Raw genomic sequence first — 27,152 nt, 5'->3', positions numbered from 1 at the left:
TCTTCGTAGATGTAAAAATGTAATTTCCTGTTCTGGTAATAAATCCGCTTCAAGGGGTGGGCTTTGGGCACTTTTATACAGAGAACTTTTTAACTTCTTAAAAACTTATTTTGACATGTCCTTGGATGTGGAAGAGATTAGACATTTCATTTAGCTTAATATATGAACCTTATTGTCTTCTAGCTGAGTGCATTTTAGGGTAAATATCTCTTGTGAAACCAACAAACTTTCCCTTTGAAGGGCACGACGATAGTGACGGTCACTCCCGGTCACAACTGGCAAATGGCATTAGATATGGTGCACTATGCTGTGATATGATGGAAATAGTTAAATTGATTATTACTGAATAATGTATTTTTTTTCTTATGACATGGTGCATAAACAATGAGATATTAGACATTTTAGACAATTGGCAGTTGCAAATTGTTTATTCTAATGCAAAGTAATAAAATTGACAGAACAATCACCTCCTGGGCCTAATTCAGAGCTGGATGCTGACGCGGCCCTGGCTGCATCTTTTTTGCGGCGCCGCATTTGATAAATGCTGCTACAAATCCTTCCAGGGTGTACAATCCTTCCAGGGTGTACATCTGTGTAAGGACTGAGACACCCACTTTCAGCATCTGTAGATGCTGTAATACCACCTGCTGCGTCTTTAGACAGCACCATCGGTCGCTCCATTGAAGCTTGCACCAGCCCTATAGCAGGTGCAGATTTTTGATCTGAGCATCATCTCCTATTTCAACGAAGGAGCATCTTTGTAGGCAAACACTTCAGTGACATGCCAGCGATACTTCCATAACACGCCCATAAGACGGACCATCTCCGGGCATCTGTTTAGTCACCTTCCAGTCACCGCCCAGGAATGCACAGCACTTTCCAAAATAATTTTGATACCGTGCATCTCTTGCAACAGCGCCATTGTGCATACACACTGTAACACCTGCACCATAGAAGTATTTAGGGATTTTAGCTCACGCAAGGTAGAAAATAATTGCTCAACTCCCTGAACATTGGCATGTGACTGACTCAGGCACACTGTGGGGGTGGTTCTGAGTCAGACGCAGGCAAAGCATCCCTCTGTGCATGCCTCCGAGATGCACTGTGAATGTGTACTGATGGTGACTGCTGGGGGACACAAAGCAATATTACCGATGCATTTGTGATCAGCATTTCAGGGGGGTAACTGGGGGTGTCGCAAGCATGTTGGGGTCATTGGCTGCATTTAATAATGTAGTTTCACTGACACTGGTGGACATGGTCCCTCGGACATTCTGTGCCTGTCATAAGCAGGTGCAATGTCCGATGGTGTGGTCAATTGGCCACCGATAGAGTGCCTTTGTATGCATATCGGTGGACAAAAGTAGCAGCCACTACTGCTACTGTGTCCAAATCTGGATCACCTATTCTGTTCTGTTTCTGAAATACTTTTTAATTGAAATTCACAAAATTCTTTAGAGCAGGTTTCCAGATGTGAATCATACGTGTGTCATTGCTGTTGTTTTTCCTTTGATTCTTTATGACTTGCTTTTTCATGTAAAATAATATAAAGATTTGTGCAGAGCATGTAGGAACTATTTTCTGCTCTATACAGCTTATATGCTGTGATTTACTCACCTTTAGGAGTTGCACTGTGGCTCTGGCCTTGCTATACTGTCCTTAGCAACAAATAAAGGTGCATATTTACTAAGGGTATGCGCCGACCCCGTGTTTTGGTTTTGGGTCTGAATCTCCTTTGTGCTTTGGATCTGGATTAGGTTTTGGCAAAACCGTCCTTGCGTGTTTTGGTTTTGGCTTTGTATTTTTTTAAAAAAATCATAAAAACAGCAAAAAGCACATTTGGGCCTATTTTTGTTCCTACAATATTATTAACCTCAATAACATATATTTCCAGTCAATTCCAGTTAATTTTGACCACCTCACAGCTCACAATATTGATTGAATCCAATTTAGGCCATAAGGTTGTATCCAGCACTAACATGTGGCAGTTCAGCTTCCAACATGGCACAGAGTGGCACTGCAGTGGTAGACAGGATGGCAGTTTAATAAACTATACAACCCCTAAGAAGTTTAAAAAACAAGATTTTTTTCATTAATCAAGAACTAGGTCAGAGGCCCAAGGGAGTTGGAATATGTTTATGGACTGAAGACAGGGAAAGGAAGGTATGAATTCCTATTAATCTTTATACCCTAATGTCGCTATTCAGTGTTGCGTATGCACAAGAAATAATTGCTTTCCAGACTTTGATTGTGGTTCCAAAGCACAAAAAGATATTATTCACATAAAAGCATATAGTTTCACGCCTTGATCAATAACACAAATAGCGCAAAGGTTATACAAAATACAAGGTACAGTCGTTACATACGCATGCGCTCTGGATCCAGATTTCCTGGCATCAACTATGAAATCTCCGCAAACAGAAAGAAAGATGACTAACTACCAGATCTAGAGTGCTTGCATATGTACCCTTGCAGAGATAGGAAATACAATAGAATGAGTTGGCATAATCCCAATGGTTCTTCCTTCTGGTTTTCTGTTATGATACAGTTCATAGGTCAGTTTGTATTGTAATAGTTCAGCCCTCCAACAGTTCTTTCCCACCAAAGAACAAGTCTAAACTGGCTAATAAACATTATATTACAGAGTACATTTCAATGCCTATCTCTCTATGATCCATAACTTGCAAACGCATGTTGCGATTTCCTTGCCGATGGAACCGGAAGTCTGCAAATAAACAGTGGTTTAGAATGGCACCAAACATGGTCTGCTTATCATGTATTAAACCTTAGATACCAAATATATGTATTTCACAATAGACTTGATAACGTATAAAACCTCTAATATTAACCTTAATGCTTAGGGAACCTTTTTATAAGTTTTGGTATGTGTAAGTGTAAGGATCTTGTATATTATATGTATGATTTAATGTGCGTATGGGGTATGGTAGGACTTTTAACAATATGCTGTATCAATGCAGTCGCGCGATGCTAATAATAGCATATTAGCATCGCACACAATGGTTTCATGCTGGCAAGATGGCGTCGTCAGGGGCAACGTTAAATGGCATCGCCCGATATTAACTTGAGATCTGGTCTCAGCCAATCATCCGGCTTCGACAAAGGAAAGATTGATTAGTTTTTAATTTTTTTAAAAACCGAACCGGGCTTCAGAGTATTACATCTTCATCTACGTCATGGGGAGAATGTCTATACGGGTAAAAGAAAAAAAAAAAAACTGGCGCAAGATGGCATCATCAGGGGCAACATAAATTGGCGTCGCCCGATTATTAACTTGAGATCTGGTCTCAGCCAATCATCCAGCTTTGGCAGTCCACCCTTTGATAGCAAACAATACGCTATCACACTCTGGTCTTAAATTTAATTATTTTTTTTTTACACTATGACATATTATTTAATGTTATATTATGGGATGGCACAATGTGGTCATTAAACCATCAATAATGTGTCTCTAGGAGGGACTTAAAACTACCCTTATACACACCTCGGATCTTGGAAGATCATGGAAAAGATATAACGGAAGTCTTGAAGGGGATAGGGACTTACATTATATAGGATGTTTAAGATAACATTTAATAATACATTTCATGCATGGCTAAATCTATACATCATCTGATGGTACATTCTAGTTCAGGGTTGTAATACAGTTCTTCCTTGACCTTGGTATCCATAATATTATTGCTCATCACCATCATCTCGGTTTCTTGGTTCGCCCTTGTGCACCTTCCACACTTCAATACATTAGGAACACACCTGACACATAAACCAATTACTAAGATGACAATCAGTATAAGGCTCAGGAGCTTACCCACAGTAGCAACCAGTTCCTGGACCCATTCTCCTAGACCAGAGAACCATTTCACAGGGTTCAACAAAGTGAACCACTCTTCTACCTTCTCCTCTACTTCAATCAGTGAAGCATTATGGTTCTTCCGAAATTCCCATTTTAACTGCAGAATTTCATCCATCTTCCAGTCTATCACCTCCTTGGGGTCACTAGTGCTATTTGTAATATATGTGCAGCACTTGACACCAAATTGGGTGGCCAAAGTCACACAGTATCCCCCAGTGACAGATGTTAAATAATTTAACACTAGCCTATGTTGCACAAGTTCTTTCTTATAAGCTTGTAACTCCCTACCTGTATACCTAAACCTGTCATCATACATCTCGTTGATATTATCTATTAATTTAGCAAGGTCTTGAATATACCTGAAATTTAGAGTACCCCAAGCGATCCTGGTGGGATCCAATGCTACTAAAACTTGAAAGCCAGTTGTTTCACTAATCAATTGTGTGGCTTTATGTACATCACCAGGTATCATGTTTCTCTTGTCACGGTGCTCATAGTGCATATGAAGATATGGGGATGGTGTGTTTTCATGGATACCAAGCATTTCACCATGTGTAAGGGTCATAACTTCTGGAACTACTCTTACTAGGTAGCATAAACCTTCTGAACTCGGAGAGAGCCACTTATATGCTTTCCTTCCACATATTAAATACACATCATCAGGGAGTACATAAGGCATAGTAAACATCATTATCGTCAAACACATTTCCCTAGCAAGTGATCCTATTTCAGGTTCTCCCATTTGACTCATACAAGTTTCTGGTTGTAATACCTTGGCACAATATCCTTCTGGTACCCTACCAACCATTTATTTGGTGGAACTCAGTGTATATTTATACCGGAAGTGTCTTCCACCTAGTCTAATTGTGCGTAAAAGTTCAAAATTTATAAGTTCATTATAAGCTCTTAGTGAGAAGGTCATCATCTGGTTATTCCCAGTCATCTCCCAGATTCCTGGTTTGTTGGGGTTGGTGATGTTCAAACAAAAAAGTGATCTATCTACTTGGTACTGGTGGAGTTTAAAATGAGGTGGTTTGGACATAAGAAATTTTCTATCCAGTGCATCCTCTCTTCGCAATTCTAAAACCTCAGAGATATTCAATGGGAATGGCACTAACCCTACATTATGTTGTCCTTGAGGCACGTGAGAGCACACCCAACAGTCAGTTTGGTTTAAAACTCTGCCCACCATGGTATGATAATCCTCTAAAGGATGCCTACCCCAATGGGGGTTATACTGAGGCTGGCACCGTTGGATACTTCTCTCATCGACTAGGGACCCACAAAACTCACACATACAATAATCCTCATATTATAGACCTTCACACTGTCTCTGAGTTTACAAAATAAACAGATCTCTTAACAGTTATTGTACTGGGTTTGGTCAGATACTCCGCCGATTGGTTTAGCACTCCTTCTCCCAACTCCATTCCATCAATATCACCATCAGCTCCCCTCACCGTCATCTGTCCTCCGTCACAGAAACCAGAAATCCTGAAACAAACTAAGATGATGAAAACTCTGGAAGAAGACACAAACGTAACCTCAGCACACCACTCCATTTCTGGGACAGTAATCTACAAATTTCTTTAGCTCAGGTGTCTCATTGCAACTTTTAACCCTCCCGGAACAGGCTCACAATTGATAGGTCTACATTATCTACATTATCTGCCTCGACCCCGTCTTGTCTCTCCACCGGTTGGTTGACCTACTTACAGTGAGTGGAATGGACCCAGGTATCTCTCTCTGCCACTTTCAAGGAAGTTGTACTCGTCAGCAACACTTGATGCGGACCTTCCCACAGATCTGTCAAACAACCTGAACGCAAGAAATTTCTGATCATAACAAATTCTCCAGGTTCAACATCATTAGTTTGTTTCTGGCATATCATGTGACAACAATTTCAGTTTCTGCTGTTGCTGCTTCAACTGTTTACTCATTGTTGTAAGATACCTTACAGTTACCTCTTTGTTACATTTCAAATCTTCCTGTGGACTAATAATCAAATGAAGTTGTCTACCAAACAGTACTTCAAAGGGGGACAGATTAAGAGGGGATCTGGGAGTTGTCCTGATGCTATGAAGGACTAGTGGTAGGGCTTCTGGCCTTCCCAGTCCAGTTACTGCCATGATCTTACTCAGTTTATTTTTAATAGTACCGTTCATCCTCTCCACCTTGGTGCTGGCTTGCGGTCGGTAAGGTTTGTGAAGTCTACTATTAATACCCATCAACTTACACATGTTCTGGAAGACATTACCAGTGAAATGAGTACCCCTATCACTTTCAATAATTCTAGGGATACCGTATCTGCATACAAACTCCTGAACAATCTTTTTAGCAGTAAACACAGCAGTATTAGTGGCAGCTGTATATGCCTGAACTCGATTAGAAAACACATCTGTACAAACTAATACATACTTCAGATTCCTACAGGGTGGTAATTGGATGAAATCAATTTGTATTACCTGAAAAGGTCCGTCTGTCAGAGGAATGTGGGATGGCTCAGTTGGTATTGTTTTTCCAACGTTCTTCCTCAAGCATGTCAAACAGGACATTGCCCTCTTTTCAGCTTGGGAAGAGAAACCTGGTGTACACAAATATGCCCTCACCAACTTGCACATACCTTGCTTTCCCAGGTGAGTCAGACCGTGCACTGCCTCAGCCAAGCTTGGGTAATATGCCTTGGGTGCCACCGGCTTACCTTGTCCATCTCTCCAGAGTCCAGAGGACTCTTGCCCACATCCCTTGGATCTTCAGACTGCCTTTTCCTGAATGGAACACAAATTTTGCATCTGAATTAATTTCTGCATATCAATCATTTGGAAAACCATCATCATTTGATTAATTGGCATGTTTACTCTTAAACCTGCTGCCCATTTGGCAGCTTTGTTTGCCCTGTTATTGCCCAGTGACACCGGATCTTCTTCACATGTATGGGCTTTACATTTAATGATGGCCACTGCCTTAGGCATTTGGATAGCTGTCAATAGTCCTTTTATATGTTTTGAGTGTGTGACTGTGTGCCTGCTGCTGTCCTAGAATTTCTTAGATGCCATAGAGCACCAAAATCATGTACTACCCTGAAGGCGTACCTAGAGTCATTGTAGATATTAGCAGATTTACCTTTTGCTAATTCACAAGCTCTCCTTAGTGCCACCAGCTCCGCCACTTGGGCCGAGTGAGGTGGGCCTAGGGATTTGGCTTCTATGATGTCTTTGTAATTTACAACAGCATAACCTGTGCATAACTCTCCAGTGTCAGTTTGTCTATGACAACTCCCATCCATGTAAAATGTCACATCTATATTTTCTAAAGGTGTATCAAGTATGTCAGGTCATGCAGTAAAGGTCTGATTTAAATATTCCATAATCATGTGCATCAGTATACCTGCAAAACTCACCTTCCGCCAGCGACTTACCTCTCTCCGCCCTTTGTGCATCCTGAGGCACATATGGTAGATAAGATGCTGGGGTTTAATGTACTTCACCGTTTATGGGTGATGTGGTGCTATTAGAGCTAGTTCCCAATTTGTGAACCTAGCTGAGGAGACATTTCTGGTTTGGTCAGAGTTCAGCAAAGCAGACACAGCATGTGGTGTATAAACAATTATATCATGGCCTAATACTACATCCTCACTCTTACTGACCAATAGAGCAGTTGCTGCTACACTTCTTAAACACGTTGGGAGTGATCTTGCCACAGTGTCCAATTGTGCACTGTAGCATGCTACGAGCCTACTGGTATTACCATGTTTTTGTGTGAGGACTCCGTACAATACAAATCAAAAGGTTTTTCATAATCCGGTATTCCCAATGCAGGTGCTCTTGTCAGACTATCCTTAAGATTAAGGAAAGCCTGCTCTGTTTCCTCTGTGTGTATGACATGATCGATCTATGAGGAAGAGACTAAGGGCCTGATTCAGAGCCGGACGCTATTTGCGGTCGTTCGTTCAGAAAAAAGGGGCGGCTATTCAAATGAACCGTTCGCTCTTTGCGGTCTGTTCACGCCTCTATGTCTGAGTGAGCTAACAAAACTTGCGGTCATTTTTTTGATAACTATACCCCTGGCCGCTCGCATCCTAAGTCATGTCCGCTATTTATTAGATTAATCGAGTACATCGACCAGCGTTTGATCTGCTCGCTATTCTTGTGGTTGGTTTTTCCTACCAAAAACTTGCGAGCAGTTCTGACTGTGAAATAACCCAGTGACGTGGTCAGTGACGCTGCTATATTAATTATGCACACCCATAAAACACCCGTTTTGACCTTTAAGCACGCCTGCGTTCTGATCTCCACTCCTCGTTTTCAAGCACCTTCCCCTGTTACCACCCACATACGCCTCCTCCTGTCATATTAGCAGGCATTCACTATTTAGCGAACAAACAATTTTCAGCCGCACTGACTGGTCCGTGCATGCGTATTGCGATCCGTATGCATGCGCAGTTGGGCAAACATCGCTCGGAACGAACGAGCGGCCGTTTACGAGTGGCTCTGAATCAGGCCCTAAGTCCTGTAATGGTAAAGCCAAAATAGAAAAACCTGGGATCCACATTCTGCAGTATCCACACATTCCCAAGAAGGTACGGATTTGCTGTTTGTTCTGCGGCAGTGTCATGGTCTGTATGGCCTGGATTATGTCAATAGTCAGATGTCATAATCCCTTGGTTAGACAGTGTCCTAAGTATTTAACCCTGGATTGGCATGGTTGTAATTTGTCTTTAGCAACCTTGTGTCCTGCTTGCGAGAGATGAAGCAATAAAAGTTTAATAACATTTAAACATGACATAAATGAATCGGAACACAACAATAAATCATCCACATATTGTATTAGAACAGATCCATTGGCAGGTTGAAAAGATTGTAAACAGTTGTGTAAGGCCTGGGAGAAGATACTGGAGCTATCTATGAAGCCCTGGGGCAATTGTGTCCATGTGTATTGTACCCCCTTGTATGTAAATGCAAATAGGTACTGACAGGATGAAGAGGGACATAGAAGAATGCAGAACAAAGGTCAATTACAGTAAAATGGGTTTCAGTTGGTGGGATTTGCATGAGAATGACAGCTGTATTTGGCACTACGGGAAATTGGCTCTCAACTATCTTATTAACCCCTCTAAGGTCCTGTACTAATCTATAGCCCCTCCCCCCAGCCTTCTTCACTGGAAAAATGGGACTATTAGCTACACTTGCTATACGGATTCAAATTCCCTGTTGCAATAACTGCTCAATTATGGGATAAACTCCTAACTCTACTTCTGGTTTTAATAGGTACTGGGGAATTTTTGGAGCTTGCCTACCACTTTTTAGATTTGCCATTACAGGAGCTACATTTGCCATCAATCCAGTGTCCTGTCCATCTTTGGTCCAAAGTGAACCTGGTATTTGAGATAACATCTGCTCTACCTGAGATGGATTCTTATCTGGAACAGTAGAGTGAAACATTAACCTTTGTGGAGTGTCCAATATATCCCTCAGCTTGTGCGCAACTCTCTCTGGGATATCTAAAAATATACCATCAGGGGTACAATAAATGACACATCCCATTTTACATAACAAATCCCTTCCCAGTAGGTTAGTAGGGGCTGCTTCTGCCAGGAGAAAGGAATGCCTGGTATGCAATGGACCGATAGTAACCTCTGTAGATTTGGTTAAAGGATAATGTTGCACTTTACTTGTTACACCCATTGCTGGTACTGTTTTGCTGGTCACCTGTAAATTAGATGGAGATTTTATCACTGATCTGGTCGCCCCTGTGTCTACAAGAAAAGAATGTTTAGAACCAGCTACATCAACCGTCATTACAGGTTCTTCTCTAATATCCCCTGTTGACCTGACTTCCAGTAAAGCATTCACTGCTGCTTATGTGGGTATGTCAGTGTTCCCTGGTTTGGCGTTTCCCACTTTCTATCCTTACAGAACTTACTTATGTGACCATCCTTGTTACATCTATAACACCTTCATGGTTGACGTGTTGTGAAAGGTTGTTGTGTGGGTTGGGGAATGAGGAAAGATTGTGGTTGTGTATAGGGATAAGGGTTTGGAGGTTGTATGGGATGAGTGTATTGTGGCTGAGTGTGATAAGAGTGCTGCGGTGATATTTGCATTCCTTCCAGAGCTTGAATACTAACAGCCATTAGTTTCTCGCTCTGCATTTCTCTCTTCCTAAAGATGTTTTTGTCATGTTCAATTGCAGATTCCCTGAGTGTGTCTACTGTAACTCCTCTCCAACCAGGAAGTGAGGTCTGAACCCTGGCTTTTAGAGGATCTTTAAGACAATCCATAAGTACCGTTATGGTCATTTCCCTGTGATGGGTCTTGTCCTTTATATCCTCTATGCCTGTGCATTGGGTAATAGTCTGCAGTGCTCTGGTGAAATAATCTGCTGCAGACTCACTCTCTTTCTGCTTAATCGTGAAGATTTTACTCCAGTTAACAATTAGTGGAAAAAATACAGCCAATTGGGTGACAATGTGGGTTATATTGTCCTAATTACCTTCATCAGTTATGGGACTATCTCCATCCAATACACAGGCCGTGATAAACTTTTTCACGTCAGTATTGTGTGGAAGACAAGCCTGTAATACCACTCGCCAATCTTTATTGGTTGGTTTATGAGCATTACCTAAATCCTTTACAAATCTCTGGCACTTTGCTAGTTCTTTCCTAGGGCTAGGGAAATCTGTCATTATGGAATGTAGTTCTGCTCTTGTCCATGGGCAATGCATCGCTACATTCCTTATGGCCACTACACCATGTGCATCCAGATTCCCATTGGGAACAGTTATTGTCTGGACAGGATGGATGCCTGCCACACTGCTACCTTTGGCCTTACTACCTGTTTGATGGTTCAGCCTATTGCTACTATGTATGGTATTAGCAATCTCTGCTACTGTTACAGCGAGTGTTAATACTTCCTGCACTGGTGGGGCTACCTCCATTTCTGGTACTAGCGGGGCAGCTACCTGTGCTGGCTGTGGTGGTACATTTAACATTTGTGTAACATGGGAAAGAGCGGACATCACAACCGGTTCATCATCCGCAACATAAACATGTTCCTTATAGTTACTTAGGAGAGGGTTCAAGTTGATTGTTAAATTTTTATGATTTTTTAGATCGACTGTACCTTCACCCCCATCCGCATAGGGCAGTGGTGGTGCGCGTGCGCTACTAACATTACCTTCTGCAACGCTACCTTACTGTGCATGCGCGCACACAATGCTATTTGCGTGCGCAATCCCTTGCATCGTGCATGCAACGCTAGTTTGCGTCGCGTGCACAACACTAAGCCACATGTTTCCCTTATGCTGCCACAACTTCAAGCAATCATTAAACTTTACCATTTTCTCTGACATTGTTCAGAACCTCCGAATCAAAGCTACCAATCTTAGGAAAAGGTGTTCTACATTTTTTGGTCATTTTGACCCATATGTCGCAGTACGCACCATACTTTTTAAACATAACATACTTGGCCAATCCAGTTGGCCCTTCCATCAGCAGCACATCATCGACCATTACTAGAGGTTGCTTCACAGCCATCTGAGAAAATGCTTAGCAATTTCTAGAGAATTTCGATTGGTGAATGATTTTCAGTGAGCTACGTTCACGCACTCCCTCCCGTTATGCACAGTCAGCACGCCTGGCGTTACAGTTGGCTTGCACAACGAGGAGCAGAATAACCACCTATTGAAAATTATTCTACATGCGATGATATTAAACCCGAGCTTCCTCTGCTCGCTCCTTCCCGATATGCACCACTTTCCCCACTAGGCGATTGTTCATTGTGCATAAACAAGGAGTAAAATAACTGCTTAGCGAATTATTTTACTTGTGATGAATTTAACTCCAAGCTTTACCACTTGCTTCCTAATTTGACTTTACTCCCACTGGTAGCATCTAGAGGTTCCAGTAACTCCTAACCTTGCCAGCAGTTTCACTCCCACAACAACCCACTTCACAATCACGGTTTATATAACAATGGGGTTCGATCGCATTGCCCAAAGAACCTAACTGATCAATAGACTTTGCGATTAATGGGTGCCTGACCAAGAAACCCCTTAGTTCCTTGATAACCACAATGTACCTGCTTTGTACACTGGCTCAGTAGTTTGTATGGCCCCGTCGGGCACCTACCGAGTTTCAATTAGGCTTAACAGACAGTAGCCTCCACTTCACACTTAGGGTCTCATTCAGACCTGGTCACAAGCGCCGATGCGCTCGCAACTGGGTCGATTGGTCCCCACAGAGCTTGCGCACGACGGAGCCGGCTCCGTCGTGCGCATGCGTGAGACACGGCTAGCGACGGATGCTCTGTCGCTTGGGGTCTCGTAGCAGATGGGGCGAGCTGTCGATGTTGAGTGACAGCTCGCCCCATTTGCTTGGCGGGTCGGGGTCGTGCCCAGCCAAATGGAGGCGTTCCAGTCGGAACGCTTGCCGTTTGGGGGCGGCCCCACTGACATCATTGATGATGTCAGTGGGGAACTTCCTGCTCAAACAGAGCAGAACGTTCCCTGGGGCTTACGAGTGCCCAGACCCAACCTTAGGGTCTGGTCGAAAGCCCGGATGGTCGTGATGGTGATGACCATAGCGACCATCACCCTGATCGCAAGCTAAGCTGTGGGTGGCAACCCACAGCTTAGCTTGCGACCTGGAGGCAGCACTTCAAAACAAGAAGTGCCCGCCCTCATTCAGAGTGAGCAATCGCTTTTTGTGATTGACTCTGAATGAGGGCCTTAGGCTTAACCAGACTGTAGCCTCCGCTTTGCAATCACATGTTTCGATTACATACACCTTTTCTGCGCAGAAAATAAAAACCTTTTTCCCTTAATATAACAGTATAATTCAGAGGTTTAACAAGCAATCACGCTATAGATACAATGACCGTTTCAACACGTGGCAGCAATACAGGAAATATGCATATGCTATTGTGCGACTTACCCTCTAACACAGAACTTTAACAATGAAAGAAAACAACTCTTCCTTCCTTGTCCCTAGATCCTAGTCAGCGCTCCTTTAACTCATACAATAACAGATAGCGGTCTCTCAGCATCAAGTGGTAGCAGGTTTTCGAAGGCAATGCATTCTTTCCTGTGTATGGCGCCTCTACCCTTTGGTGAGAGACTGATAAACATGTGTTACCTTGTGAATTGTGGTAGGTTGGCTTCACTCGACGAAGCCCCAACTATGAATTCCTATTAATCTTTATACCTTAATGTCGCTTTTTAGCATTGCGTACGCACAAGAAGTAATTGCTTTCCAGACTTTGATTGTGGTTCCAAAGCACAAAAGGATATTATTCACATAAAAGCATATAGTTTCACGCCTTGATCTATAACACAATTAACGCAAAGGTTATACAAAATACAAGTCGATACATACGCATGCGCTCTGGATCCAGATTTCCCGGCATCAACTATGAAACTTCCGCCAACAGAAAGAAAGATGACTAACTACCAGATCTAGAAAGCTTGCATATGTACCCTTGCAGAGATAGGCAAAACAATAGAACGAGTTGGCATAATCCCATTGGTTCTTCCTCCTGGTTCATCTGTTATGATACAGTTCATAGGTCAGTTTGTATTGTAATAGTTCAGCCCTTCAACAGCTCTTTGTGTGCGTTTTCCCGCCGAAGAACAAGTCTAAACTGGCTAATAAACATTACATTACAGAGTACATTTCAATGCCTATCTCTCTATGATCCATAACTTGCAAACGCATGTTGCGATTTCCTTGCCGATGGAACCGGAAGTCTGCAAATAAACAGTGGTATAGAATGGCACCAAACATGGTCTGCTTATCATGTATTAAACCTTAGATACCAAATATATGTATTTCACAATAGACTTGATAATGTATAAAACCTCTAATATTAACCTTAATGCTTAGGGAACCTTTTTATAAGTTTTGGTATGTGTAAGTGTAAGGATATTGCTTGTAGTCACTAATATGCGTGCTGCGTTTTAAGTGCAGTGTTTTAATGAACAGCGCAACTGCATGATTTAATGTGCGTATGGGGTATGGTAGGACTTTTAACAATATGCGGTAGCAATGCAGTCGCACAATGCTAATAATAGCATATTAGCATCGCACACAATGGTTTCATGCTGACAACGCAAGATGGCGTCGTCAGGGGCAACGTTAAATGGCATCGCCCGATATTAACTTGAGATCTGGTCTCAGCCAATCATCCGGCTTCGACAAAGGAAAGATTGATTAGTTTTTAATTTATTTAAAAACCGAACCGGGCTTCAGAGTATTACATCTTCATCTACGTCATGGGGAGAATGTCTATACGGGTAAAAGAAAAAAAAAAAAACTCCAACAGGAACGTGCTGCAATGGCAGTTGTGTGTGCCAAGGTGCAAGCAACCAATCAGAGGGGTGACACTTTAGGAGCCTTTCCATTCTTTAAGAAGTTTGACAGAAATGGGTTGAATCTGTCTATAGGGTGCTGCAAAGTAATAGACTTAGACCAGAAGACTCTAGACTGGATATTTGAACTCACAAAGACAAATATGCAACTGCTATATGAGCAGAGTGAGTGTGGATGTAAGGAACGGGAATAGTGTGAAGAGCTGACAGATGAACGTGCCTGGAGCCTTATTGCCAGAGATGAGTTTTCTGTGCCTGTTGCTTGTGTGAACTTCAGATTTGATGTGTTGTGCGGTGATGAGATCCTTTATTATGAGGTGCAGTTCGAGATCCATTTCCCCAAGGAAAGGATTGGGGAAATTCCTGGTACAAATCTTGCAATTGATGGCAAATAGTACACAGATTAAGAAAGTTGGCCTTACAGTGTTCAAACAAAATCACGGTACATACCACTTCTTCAGAGGCACTTTACAGTTTGAGATAGATGAGACCTCTCCCAGTGTATCAGGGTGCTGCAGTGATGATTGCACATATGAGATTCTGAGCCACAAGACAAAGGGGGTCATTCAGAGTCGGTCGCAAGCGCTGAGCGCTCGCAACCGACTCGATGTTGCCCCACTGGGCATGCACGCGATGGAGCCGGCTCCATCGTGCACATGTGTGAGACCTGGCTAGCGATGGACGCTCCGTCGCTAGGGGTCTCGCAGCAGATGGGGCGAGCTGTCGATGGTGAGTGACAGCTCGCCCTGTTTGGGAGGCGGGCAGGTGGCGTGCCTGCCCAAACTGAGGCATTCCTGCTAGAATGCTTGGTGTTTGGGGGCAGCCCCACTGACATCTTTGCTGATGTCAGTGGAAGCTTCCTGCTCGATGAGAGCAGGAAGCTTCCTGGGGCTTACGAGTGCCCAGACCCAACCTTAGGATCTGGTCGTAAGCCCTGATGGTAGCGATGGTCTTGACCATCGCAACCATCACCCATGTCGGTCGCTAGAGCTGTGGGTGTTAACCCAAGCGACCGCTTGCAACTAACGACCACCTCTGAATGAGGTAAAAAGTTTGGAGACGCTCTCCATTCATATTGTGCAGGCTGCTGCCGCTGAATAAGGTGGTGGATGGACATATGGGAAATTCTAGGAGGTTCAAGAGGACACAGTGATTGTCAATATCTTTTGTTTTGGGTTTTTTCTACTCTATTTCTTCTAGTGTTTATTTTTTTTTAGTGATGTTTAAATACTGCACATGTGTGTGACTTATGCCACCGTAAGTCCTTTTAACAGTAAATAAATTCTTGTTTGAATCCAAAAATAAATTTTATGAGTGTTATGATATCCAATGCCTACTCCATGTGACAAGTCTAGAACCAGTCTAGCGAGATCTTCTGCCAATAACAACCACCTGTTGTTCCCTTAGAACTGGGATACGTTCACCGGTACTTAGGCGGCCGCCTGGACTTATAGCTCAAGGTAGTATCACAGGGATTCCCAACCACGGTCCTCAAGGCACACTAACAGTCCAGGTTTTAGGGATAGCCATACTTGAGCACAAGTGACTAAGGCCCTGATTCAGAGCCACTCGCTAGCGGCAGTACGCTCGTTCCGAGCGATGTTCGCACATCTGCGCATGCGTACGGTTTTTAGTACGCATGCGCGGACCAGTCAGTGCAGGCGAAAATCGTTTGTACGCAATATAGCGAGTGCCTGCTATTTTGAGTGACAGAATGAGGCGTATGTGGGTGGTAACAGGGGAAGGTGCTTGAAAACGGGGAGTGGAGATCAGAACGCAGGCGTGCTTAAAGGTCAAAACGGGCGTTTTATGGGTGTGCATAATTAAAACAGCATCGTCATTGACCACGTCACTTGGTTTTTTTTAACTCAGAACTGCTCGCAAAATAGCGGTTGAAAAAACCAACCCCAAGAATAGCGAGCAGTTCATATCCTGTTCGATGTACTCGATTAATCTAATAAATAGCGGACGTGACATATGGTGCGAGCGGCTAGGGGCGTTTTTAACAAATAAACGAGCGTATGTTTTGCTCGCTCGTTCAGACTTAGAGGTGTGAACAGACTGCAATGTGCGAACGGATCATTTGAATAGCCACCCCTTGATTTTGAACGAACGAATGCAAATAGCGAACGGCTCTGAATGAGGGCCTAAATTAGTACCTCAGTTATTTTGATTTAACCATCTGTGCACAATCATGGATATAACTAAAAACCAGGACTGTTAGTGTGCTTTGGGGACCGAGGTTGGGAATCGCTGTAGTATCAATTCACATGGAGGAGCAAAATGATACAATGGTGAGAGCAACAGTTGGAATGGAGACTAAATCATGGATAGTAGATATGAGAATAGAACCAGAACAGGAAGTGATACACTATCGATGCGACCAGAAGCTGCTACAAGATTCTGTTGGTAGTAAATGTGGTATGGTTATAAGAATAGAAAAGGTGACTTGAGGCTCATACTGAAGAGTCAAATAATTGATTTGACTATGAGAGCCGTTGTTGTGGCTTGGAGCCCATGCTGAGGAGACGAAGATATTTGAGTTTGCTTTGAGAGCCGATGGTGCAGCTTGGAGCCGATGCTGAAGAGTTAGTCAATTGATTTGGCTTTGAGAGCCGATGTTGGGGCTTAGAATCCGTACTGAAGAGTTTGACAATTAATTTGGCTCTGAGAGACGATGTTGTGTCTTAGAATCCGTACTGAAGAGTTTGACAATTGATTTGGTTTGGAGAGCCGATGTTGTGGCTTGAGCACTGAACTAGATACAATGTCCTGATGAATAGTACAAAGCTTTGAGTACAAGTTTATGTACAGTACAAGTTAGTGTACAAATTAGCGTCCAAAGTCCTGACAGACAATACATAGGTTTAAGTGCAAGTTTGTGTACAAGTTTGTGTACAAATTAACGTCCGAAGTCCTGATGGACAATACATAGGTTTGAGTAAAAGTTAGTGTACAAGTTTGTGTACAAATTAGCATCCTAAGTCCTGACGGACAATACATAGGTTTGAGTGCAGGTTTGTGTACAGGTTTGTGTACAAATTAGCATCCACAGTCCTGACAGAAAATACATAGGTTTGAGTACAAGTTTACGTACAGGTTGGTGCAAATTAGCATCCAAAGTCCTGATGGACAATACATAAATTTGAGTGCACGTTTGTGTACAGGTTTGTTTACAAATTAGCATCCACAGTCCTGACGGAAAATTAATAGGTTTGAGTACAAGTTTATGTACAGGTTGGTACAAATTAGCATCCAAAGTCCTGATGGACAATACATAAACTTGAGTACAAGTTTGTGTACAAGTTGTGTACAAATTAGCATCCACTGACCTGCCGACAATGCTGATTCGGCTTGGGGGGCTGTCACTGCCAGTGCGGCTAGGAAGCCGCAGGTGGAATAACAAAGCCGGAGCACAGAACGGGAGTTGATGGTGTGGCTATGGAGCCGTAGAAGAGGCCACAAGAGCCGGAGACAGCTGGGAGACAAAACCGAGGAGATGGAGATCCTTCCAGCAGAGTCGACAGGATACTGCTCATGCCACTGAGCTTAGAGAACCCACAGGAATACTATAGTCAGAGAGGCGGCAAAGGTCCAGTGTGTACAAATAGGAGGATGGACCAATCAAGCTGCACTGAGGATGATACATCACTTCCTGAGGTGTGCCAATCGCCTAGCAGCAGAAGAAACTGGAGAGATCCCATCCTGACTGGGTAATCTGCTTGAAGGAGACAAGTCGTGACTGCGACTTGTAACATGTAGGATCAAGTTATTCGGTTTATGAAAGACATCTTTGATATGGAGGTGGTTTTTTTATACTTCTAATAGAATTGTGGTGACCTTGCTTGTGGAGGTGCTGCTAGTACACACTGTATAAAGACACTTACTTTGAGCTCAGGGAAGTTGTTAAGGATAATGGGACTAATACTTGAAGTTTACATCAGAGGAATGCAGCCTGTAGCTCTCGGGCTGAACTAGAACTCCCAGCATCTGTGATGTTTGCTGGGCCTACAGATAGTTATTTGTCAACAACAGGTGGCATGCCTCAGGTTACTTCAGCCTGCTTTATGCACTGTATGTAATATGTAAATATGTATGTAATGTGAGTGACCAATATACACAAATAATTTTTTATTAAACATATTTGCACTTTATTGCACACATCCTGGCCGGAAGATGCTCTTTGTTGCTGATCATATTTCTGGTATCTCTCATGACACCCACCTCTACATTATCCAGTTATTCCGCTTAGAGTCACCTACATACAGAAGGGACAAGTGTTTATTGAGCTGAAACATTATTTATAAGAGTGTATCCCATGCACCAGGGTCCTGGGGCAACCAGTTGGGGGGGCAATTAATAAAACTGGGTAAATTTGAAAATCTACCATGTTCTGCCCACCCCATCAACTTGGTGGTTCAGAATTGTTTTTTTTTTAAATGAAAGGGACATACAGGAGATGCTGTCTGTGGCCATAACAATTTCTGGACATTAATAAACTATAAAATGAAAAATGTCAGACAGCAATGCCCCAAACAGCACATAATGTAAAGAAAAGAGGAGCAAGATGGAATTGTCCTTGGGCCCTTCCACCCACCCTTAGGTTGTGTATAGGATATGCACAGTATAACAAACCAATCACTTCAGCAACAGGAACTGGCTTTGGATGGCTTTTTGCTGTTCCTCCATCCTCTGAAGCATATAAAGGGTAGAGTTCCACCTTGTAACTACCTCTTGCTTCAGCTGGTGAGAGGACAAATTCAACATGTCTTGCAGGTGCTGCAATCTTCTACATGCACCTGCTGAATGGCGAAAATGTCCAGAAATTTTGTGGGCTACAGAGAGCATCTCCTGCACGCCCCTGTCATGTTGGAATTCACCCAGCTGTAATGCTCTCACAATATTGCTGGCATTGTCAGAAATCCCAAATACCAACGAGAGTCCAAGTGGGGTAAGCCATTTTACAATGACTAATCTGAGTTTTTCTAAGAGGTTCTCAATGGTATGCCTCTTAGTGAAACCGGTGATACACAGAGTAGCCTGCCTCTAAATGAGCTGATGTTACTAAGATGCTGCTGCTGTCGGTGCCTCTGATTGCAACACACCCACCCAGTGGGCTGTTACAGTCATGTAATCTTGCGTTTACCCTGTTCCACTTGTTCACGTGTCTGTGGTTAAGTGGATAGTGGGTACAATGGCTTTTGCAGGACACTAATTACATCTCTATACAGGCTGTGAATTGCTTTTCTAGTGAAGTGGAACCTTGATGGGATTTGGTAGCAGGAAACCAGGACCTGAATTAACTGTCTAAAACCCATTGCACTAATGGCGGATAATGGACACACAAGCATAGCACAGCATAGATGTTATGGTGTCAGTGATCTGCTGTGCAACTGGGTGATATCATACTTGCTCCCCTTGCAATGGATTGTCTAACAGTCAATTGCTTTTTTTAACTACTACTAGTAGTCTTCCTGGCCCCCTTCTGGGATAAAAATCCACTCCCAGCAGCAGCTTTCTATGATTCTTCTGAAGAATCCAGGATAGGGGAGGACTGAGTTAGCCTTATCAAATTGGATTCATGACTAGTTCCTATCATGATTGAGTATACTGTTGATAAAGGTGTTGGTGGCGAAGATGCCAAGTCCCTGGATCTAGCAGAGAAGGGAGCAAGTTGACCCTGGATTGCGTGTTGTTACTTTTTAGCAAAAGTTTCTGACTTTTGCAAACATTTTTGATGATGCACTGTAGATGACATAACAGGGACAAGGTTTCTAGATGGTTAAGGTCCCTACCTCTACTTACTCTGGCATGACAATGGGTACAGATGACTTGACAATTGTTGTCCAGATTTGGGTAGAAATGATTCCACACATGGAAGTGGATTGTTTTGTTTTATGCCAAGGCATGACTCATCCCCACATTTGCAGAGGATGCAGAAGTGGTGGCAGGAGGCTCCTCTTCGAGTACAATTTTGGAAAGATCTGGCTCACACATGGCACCTGCCGACACATTTAGACTCTCCTCAAGGATTTGTGACATTTCTGAGATAACAGTTGGTTCCTGTGCCTCAAATATTTTCATTTTTTTGAAAACATCTACAGGGAGAAGGGCTTACATCACCATAAGGGGCAGAACCGCTAGTCATAAATAAAGGCCTTATCCTTTCCATGCCACTTCATGTGGTGAAAGACATATTGACAATTTAATTTCTTTCTGCAGTTAAATTTCCCTTTGTTTTTTTCTTTTTTGATTTTAGATGCCCTGACTTAAGCCCTGTATGCCCTTGGGCATAGGCTTTAGTAGATGACATAGATGGACTAGTATCATCATGACTGGTGGCACTGGCAGCAGCTCCAGCACTAGTATGTGGTTCCTGCTCTCCTCTCATCTGTTCCTTCTCCATATCAACAAACACGAACACAGTGGGGTACAGCACACATGTCAACTTGTAAAAATATTAAATATTACACTGCGATATCATTTACTTACAGTGTCACTATATTTATTATGAATAAAACACTGTGCTACCACTGACAGTGTCACAATATTTTTTATGGATACACTGTACTACCACTTGCAGTGTCATAATACATGTTAAACTTTACACTGCTTTTCCACTTACAGTGTCACAATATTTATTATGAATAAAACACTGCGCTACCACTTACAGTGTCACAAAAAATTTTATGACTAAAACACTGCGCTATCCCTAATCATGTCACAATATTTTTTATGAATATATTACAATGCAGTATTTCTCACCAACAGAGTCATAATACTTATATGAATAATATTACACTGCGGTATAACTCAACACACACCTAATGTGGTTTATCTTGTTGGATGTTCATGTGGTTTATCTTATACTGGAAGAACTACAAGACCTTTGAAATTTCATATATCAGAACATTTAAGGAACATCAAAAAAGGTTTAGAAACTCACTATCTTTCCAACCACTTCAAACAAGTTCATGACTGTTCAACTCACAATCTAAAGAGGTTTTGAGGCATCCAACACATCAGTGGCACTTGGAAAGACAAAAATATTGAAACCAATCTTGGGAAAACAGAGATGCGGACCATGTTTAATCTCAAAACCCTCCATTCCAGAGGTCTTAATCATGATTTTTAACTAAAATTGTCTTTGTATTATATATATATATATATATATATATATACATAGTTCCAAAAAACCGGCACTCCACATGTAAAAAACACACAAACCTTGCCTTGATGCCCCCCTGGGGAATTTGTAAATCCTCCAAGATAGATATCGGTAAAATGGTGGCACTCTCAGAACTTTCAATGGAAAGAAAAAACAGAGCCTAAGCCGATGAGTTATCTGACGTTTCAATCTCTTTTATTAGAGAATTTCCTCATGGTCAACCAAATATAAAATGCAAGACATATAAATAGACAAAACACTCACCCTCGTGCAGCAGCATCAGCGGCCAACGCCGGGAACGATGACGTCATCACGCGGCGTCACACAGACGGAGTGTTCAGGGTACACAGTCACCGGGTGGCCTCTGGTTACCATAATGACTAAACCCAACACCTTGAGACAAGTTAAACATAGTAACATCACTTCAAACAGCCGCAATAACTCATCTTACACCGCAGAATTAGGCAAAAAAAGTACATGCTTTTCGCATTAGACTGACTGGAGCTATCACAAGCAAATATACTGGATGGAGAAAATTATTATCATACTAAATACATAGTGTCAACAAAGGGTAATTATCAGTATTTATCTAGAGATAAAACATACAGAGCACATCCTCAATCTATCATAAGAAAAACAATCTAAGAAAGTCTAAAAATGAAAATTATAATGGGAACATTATTAACTCACAGACTATACTTTCAAAGATATATCATGTATAGTACATATAACATATACTACCAGTAATTATGATAAATGGGGGGAGCCCTAGAAGCTGAATACCAGACTTTATAAGCAGACTATCTAAGCATAAGCATAGACTCATTACGCAAGATCACATGCACACAAAAAAAATATTTCCAAATCAAAGAAAACAAGAGAGATGTAAATTCTCATTAAGCCCAAAGGGGGCCACACTGTTCATCATGTGGATCCATCTAGCTTCTAGTTGGAGGAGTAATTTCTCTCTATCACCTCCCCTTGGAGATAATGGAACGTGGTCCACAATTTTATAGGACAAAGTAGCCAAGGAGTGGTTATTTTCTTTAAAATGACGTGCTACTGGTTGGTCCGAGTCCCGTCCACTTAGTGCCAGCCTAATAGCCGACCAATGCTGTGCTACTCTGTCTCGACACTAACAGATTGTCTTACCAACATAAGTTAAGCCACAAGGGCACTTTATAACATAAATTACAAAAATGCTGGTACACATTAATACATATTTTATCTGTATTTTGCGGCCAAAGTAGGGATGAGAAATATAGTTTCCAGTCTCCATATAACGACAGGTGACGCAACCTAAGCATCTGTAGCAACCCGTTTTTTTTGAGAGAAAGTTCTTTATTACTGAAGTAGAAAAATTTGTGACATCATTTTTCACCAAGTGATCTCTGAGGTTAGGACCTCTGCGATAACCATGTAATACTCTCGCATCATTTAGACATTTTAAACTAGGATCGCTGGTAATAAGAGGCCAGTGTTTCTTAATTGAATGATTGATGTCATTGCTAACTGTGTTAAAAGTATTTACAAAAATCATATTGTTAGACTTTTGTTGTTTGGAGGAATGCCGTAGACATTGATCTTGTGTCAAACTCATTGCTTTCTGCTTGGATTTATAGAGTTCTTTTAAGATCTAACCTCTATCATGAAACTTATGTAACATCCGTTCCATCTGTTATTCCGCATCCAAATCATCACTCGCTATGCGTCTAATGCGCATAAATTGAGGAGCCCTTCCAAATCACAAAAATATCATCTATATAGTGGACAAATAATTGTAGATGTTGGAAAAAAGAGGGGTTGTCAAAAAATAGTTGTTTGTCCAGTTTCAGCATGAAGATATTGGCCAGTGAGGGAGATACATTAGACCCCATGCTGCAGCCTTGTAGCTGGAGAAAATATTTCCCATCTAAGTAGAAATAATTTCTACTTAATGTCAATTCCAAAAGATCTACAAAGAAAGATATCTTTGGGCCCGCATAGTTGGCTTTGGAAGACAAATATTCTGACACAGCTATTAACCCTTCTTGGTGTGGAATGTTCGTATATAGATTGACTACATCGATGGTACAGAGGATAGCAGAAACAGGTATATTTGATAGTCAGTCAGTTTTGAGACAGAGTAGCACAGCATCGGTTGGCTATTAGGCTGGCACTAAGTGGACGGGACTCGGACCAACCAGTAGCACATCATTTTAAAGAAAATCACCACTCCTTGGCTACTTTGTCCTATAAAATTGTGGACCACGTTCCATTATCTCCAAGAGGAGGTGATAGAGAGAAATTACTCCTCCAACTAGAAGCTAGATGGATCCACATGATGAACAGTGTGGCCCCTTTTGGGCTTAATGAGAATTTACATCTCTCTTGTTTTCTTTGATTTGGAAATATTTTTTTTGTGTGCATGTGATCTTACGTAATGAGTCTATGCTTGTGCTTAGATAGTCTGCTTATAAAGTCTGGTATTCAGCTTCTAGGGCTCCCCCCGTTTATCATAATTACTGGTAGTATATGTTATATGTACTATACATGATATATCTTTGAAAGTATAGTCTGTGAGTTAATAATGTTCCCATTATAATTTTCATTTTTAGACTTTCTTAGATTGTTTTTCTTATGATAGATTGAGGATGTGCTCTGTATGTTTTATCTCTAGATAAATACTGATAATTACCCTTTGTTGACACTATGTATTTAGTATGATAATAATTTTCTCCATCCAGTATATTTGCGTGTGATAGCTCCAGTCTGTCTAATGCGAAAAGCATGTACTTTTTTTGCCTAATTCTGCGGTGTAAGTCGAGTTATTGCGGTTGTTTGAAGTGATGTTACTATGTTTAACTTTGTCTCAAGGTGTTGGGTTTAGTCACTATGGTAACCAGAGGCCACCCGGTGACTGTGTACGCTGAACGCTCCGTCTGTGTGATGCCGCGTGATGACATCATCGTTCCCGGCGTTGGCCGCTGATGCTGCTGCACGAGGGTGAGTGTTTTGTCTATTTATTTGTATTGCATTTTATATTTGGTTGACCCTGAGAAAAATCTCTAATAAAAGAGATTGAAACGTCGGCTAACTCATCGGCTTAAGCTCTGTTTTTTCTTTCCATTGAAAGTCCTGAGAGTGCCCCCAGTTTACCGATATATATATATATATATATATATATATATATTTATATTTTTTATATTTTATACATATTTTAAATATATTTTTTATATACACTATTATTATTATTATTATTATTATTATTATTATTATTATTATTGATGATGATAATTACTTTTATGCCTTCTATTTATATATAATGCTTTCAGTTTAAACAAGAGGCTCATAAAACCAATATCTAACAGTGGACAACAGCGCTCAAAGTGCTGCAATGGAAGGGGGATGTCAGTGGAGGGATCACCAACCCCCAAATAGATAATAGTGAACAGAAAATAGACAAACCCAACCTATGTGCACTCCAATAACTAACACAAAGAGAATGAGAGTCCTCAATCCAAAAGGAAACAGTCCAGTAGCTTCTTCTGTTGGTACATGTATGTAAAGGTTTCTTTTGATTCTGCTAGTCCTGTTCTTCAATTTAGGACCCAAATATTGCCTCCTCTCATGATGGGTAATGCCATAAAGTGAAAGTAAAAACCCTCCGTCACAAGTAATAAACAAATAAAACGAATTTATTTTCCACATAAAACATACACGTATTGGGTAATCATTGAGCGAGGACAATGTATGGAAAAAATAGCAGTAACCTGAGGTCGGAAATAGGTCCGGACTAGTCCACCGCAAGCTGCTCATAGTCCAAGGTGAGAGATACCCCTAAGTCCTGCTGCCACCAATGCGTTTCGACGATCTGTCTTTTTCAAGGTGTGTCACACACAGGACTAGCAGAATCAAAGGAAACCTTTACATACATATGTATCAACTTGCAGTGTGAGTTGGGGTATTCCCATCCTTTCATGTCATATCTTTTTTGGTACCATATAACATCACACACATTGGTGATCCGGTTTATCCACTAAATATACCTTTATATGAGGCGACCGTAACACTATATTGTGAGTACGGTACGGACACTTTATACACCAATTTGGATTTTATGTGAAGCAGTAGATTGTGAAGAGTTGATATTAGAGACTGGTTTTGATGTACTACATACACCATTTTGTTTTTTTTCTCTTTCTTTTTTTGACAAGTACCAACGAAAGAAGATCATTGTGAATAATAAGCTACTGGACTGTTTCCTTTTGGATTGAGGACTCTCATTCTCAGTGTGGTAGTTATTGGAGTACGCAGAGGTTGGGTTTGTCTATTTTCTGTTCACTAAACAAGAGGCTCATATTTCTATATTTTTATATTTTACTACTGTATGTTTATAAATTATTTCAAAAAGATACATTTACATTTTAATCACATATATATGTAAATAGTAGGTTTAAAATCCTCTTTCTCTTCCTAGGTGACTAATTACCTAGTGCCTACTCCAGTGACAAATATCTTCCCTGCTAAATATATCCTTCAATTAATTTTATTTAAATGTCCAACGATTTTGAGAACCATCCTTAAGTCCGATGGACCACCTGTGAAAAACTACAATTCCCAGAGCACTATCCGATATTATGATCACATCCGGTCTTGGACTTCCGTTTCCGGTGGCGACGTCGACTTAAAGAACTACACATGCTGAAGATAAACAACAACAAAAAATTAAACTACAGTTCCCAGATACCCTATCAACATCATGACCACTTCCAGTTTTGGACTTTCACTTCCAGGAGTGGTCTTAACCTAGAGGACTACATGCGTGAAAGTAAACTATTTGCCACACCAGAAGTTTAAAGCCACAGATCAGTGTGTTTTTTCAACACCAAACTTTCTATACATTGTGCCTTGCGATCTACATTCCTTATACACTTCCAGTCTGCAGCCCGGAACCGGATGTGCCTCCATTTTGGATCTTACTGTCTTTACTATAAAACATGCAATCAACAGCTTTACCTCCATGCCTTGATAAAGAGTTAATCAACTCAAAATGCATTGGCTCGGTGAACTTACCACCTGATGGGACTTTTTAGACACACTATTGGAGAAAAGGTATGACCACTTAAGTTTTTTATACAAATCCCGGGACTTTTTTTACATATATATTTTTCCTTAATTGGTCTGCATCTCCCTAAGTGTTGCCTACCCCTTCAGTCTATTTGAACTTTTGATTAATCCATTGTTACATATCTTTTGTGTGAATAAAACACCGCTCTTTTATTAATATTGGAGTGTATTCCAGAAATTGTAATTCAAAGATACCGCTACATGTTTTCCTCCTCCATGATAACTCGTGAGTATCGGTACGCATCATTATGAATGACCTACTGTATAAAGATACCTTTACAAGCTTCATTACCTGTTTATTAGTGTAAGTGAGGTACTCCTTCTCTGCAAAACACACTACATATCAACTAGACTTCACAAATCAGAGATACTACTAATCTGTAGGAGCTCTAAGTTTTCGTCCTAATGAAAGATACCTTGATGGGAAAATCACCTCTCTTTACTCAGTGAGTGGGGGCATGCCTAAATATATCTTCCATAGATGCATAAATATGTTGAGGAAGAGACTATTTGATTCTCTGTTTTTGTTCAGTTTTTTCACTATTTTCATTTATATATTTATTTGCATAAATCCATGATGAATCCAACCTACATTGAGGATGTGCTAAACAACATCCAGAATCCTCACCCATATTGAA

General features: G+C 41.4%; 1 protein-coding gene, 1 long non-coding RNA gene and 1 pseudogene across 4 annotated transcripts in view; 2 read left to right on the top strand and 1 right to left on the bottom strand.

Moving 5' to 3' along the window:
* The window catches only part of LOC148534442 (uncharacterized), a 44,538-nt gene extending 17,888 nt beyond the window's left edge, over nt 1–26,650 (top strand). Inside the window, exon 4 of the long non-coding RNA XR_015877643.1 lies at nt 25,865–26,650. This is a non-coding gene — a long non-coding RNA (uncharacterized LOC148534442). The remainder of the gene's footprint in view (nt 1–25,864) is intronic.
* LOC148534441 (alpha-1,4-N-acetylglucosaminyltransferase-like) overlaps nt 1–27,152 on the bottom strand; it is a 39,734-nt gene that overhangs the window by 2,064 nt on the left and 10,518 nt on the right. The gene's annotated exons all lie outside the window — the stretch shown is intronic.
* On the top strand, nt 14,142–15,334 carry LOC148534443 (N-alpha-acetyltransferase 40 pseudogene; annotated as a pseudogene).

This window comes from Taudactylus pleione, unplaced genomic scaffold (assembly GCF_031769625.1).
Source record: "Taudactylus pleione unplaced genomic scaffold, aTauple2 ptg000066l, whole genome shotgun sequence".
Classification (NCBI taxonomy): Eukaryota; Metazoa; Chordata; class Amphibia; order Anura; family Myobatrachidae; genus Taudactylus; species Taudactylus pleione.
The sequence above is the reverse complement of the archived record's forward strand: the minus strand, read 5'-3'. Positions and strand labels throughout refer to the sequence as shown.